Here is a 2,278-nt window from a genome sequence, read left to right as displayed (position 1 = left end):
AACCATGAGATTAAAACACAATGCACCCTGCATGTTTCTTAAATATATTAACAAGAAGAAATAGTAAGAAAAATGCCCATATAATGAATGCTTATATACTGCAAGCAGGAAGTAATAATGTATTAATTACTAACAATATATCTTGAACCAACTGAAGTCCAAGCACATAGTATTCACGGTTTTTTAAACATTCTTATTTGTTCCTTATTTGCTGCACAGTCTCATTAATCAGTTTAGAATCCTAGTGATCCTCCTGTTTCAGCCTCCCCAGTGATGGGATTACAAGTGTGCACCACCACACCCGGTTTCAGGGCCAGCGAGCGCTGTGAGCCCAGGGTTCCATGCTGGCACAGCATGCACTACCAGGGATTAAACTTGAGTCCTTGTGTTTGCACAGTCAGATGCTTAGATCACTGAGTTATCTCCTGAGATCCATTATTCATTTTTATTCAAAGTTCTTATTATTAGTTTAGTGACAAAAATATTTATGTAAAAGAATGTAGTATGATTTTTGAGACACTAAAAATATGCAGTTATTTTTTATTTAATTTAATGTATTGATTGATTGATTGATTGATTGATTTTGTATTTTAGGGAAGGGTCTGCAGAGTGTTCAGGGTCTCACTACTAGATGGGACTTGCAGTGATTCTTCTGTTTACAGCCTCCCAGGTGCTGGGATTACAGGCACACACCACCATGCCCAGTCTCAATCACCATCTCACCATGTCCCTGGGGCGGAACTAGAACAGCAGTCCTGGGATTAAACCCTGGGACCCTGCACCTGCTTGCAGGTACTTTAACCCACTGAACTTTTTGGCCAGCCCACAGATGTCACCTTAAATCCTTAAAAACCAAACATTCTTCATAGAAAAGTAAGTCAAATAAATAACCTCTAAATTGTATTCTAGATTATGAAAAGTTATTTTATTTCTAGGTTATTTAATAATATGCAACAGCTGGGCACTATTGCATACTAAGTTTAATTTCTTTAAAAAATGAATAAGTAGCAAAATTTTTAAAATTTGGAACTTAGAATGATAAAAGATGACAGCCACTGATCAGAACATCAGATTCAACTGAGCTGCAGACAATGGTCTTAAGAGAGAGGGACAGGGAGCCCAGGGCTGAAATAGTTGAAGTGGAGAACTTAGACTTTAGGTACTAATGCTTACCAGAAAATCCAGCAAAAGGGGAAAACAATGTCCCTGTTGGATAAATGCTTGCATCCTTTCAAAATTCATACTTGTGAAATCATTGACAGATGGGCCTATTGATTAGTTCCTACCTTCAGAAGGGTTCATGAGGGTGGAGTTCTCAGAATGTGAGAACTCTCCAGGCCCCAGAGGAAGGAAGACCGGTGCACCTTCTCCTCCTTGGGTCAGGGTACAGAGGGAAAGTGACTATCTAAGAGTCAGGAAGCTGATGCTCAAACAGAACTGCTTCTCTGCGCACACTGAGTTTGTACTTCTCAGCCTCCTAAATTTTGAAGAATAAATTTCTCTTGTTTAAGCCGCCCTGTCTACAGTATTTGTGGTAACAGCCAAAGCAGACTAAAAGGATATCAAAGCAAAATGTGTCTTTTTTAATTTAAAAAGAAACACACAAATTAATTTTTTCTGGAATCTGCCTTGTATTTGATATTATTTCCTGATGTGAGTGGAAAGTGGGTGATCACCATTCCAAAAAAAGATGACAACCCTAAAAATATAAAGAAATGTGTCTTTTAGGCAAGCACAAAGGTAGATGAAAATGTAAGACATGTATCTGAAACTTGTAGCTTTTAAAAATGTGTGCTAGTGTTTTAGAGTAAGCAGAAGGGGAAAGAAGGGAAGAAGTAAAAGCAAAGATGAATGTTCAGAGCCTGAGTACATCATGCTAAGAGAATACTGCCTCTTTTTTAGTTCGAGTTTATCTAAAATATCTCAGATGCTGTCTGACAGGTGATCCAATGGTGATGATTCAGTTGTAAAGACATACAGACATCATTGCCCCTCTTAAAATATCTTCTGATGTTCTCAGCAGCACAGGATGTGTGTGTTAACATCCAAACAGAGCTATCAGACATGAGGGTATGGACTTTAACATGACCCAAGGAAAGAGGGTGCACATGGAACAGTTTAATTCCTGTCTGTGGTTCTATGCTCAGTTAGGGTAGCTGAGTTATCAGTGTTGCCAAGACTTGACTCTCAGTCAGCCATATGGTATTGCTGTGTAGTCGTAGGTGGTTTCTAATTCTGTTTTTGCACCTGGGGTATCACTTGTATTTCCTGTAATACT

Source organism: Octodon degus, unplaced genomic scaffold (genome assembly GCF_000260255.1).
Source record: "Octodon degus isolate 3935 unplaced genomic scaffold, OctDeg1.0 scaffold00012, whole genome shotgun sequence".
Classification (NCBI taxonomy): Eukaryota; Metazoa; Chordata; class Mammalia; order Rodentia; family Octodontidae; genus Octodon; species Octodon degus.
Note: the sequence above shows the minus strand (reverse complement) of the source record.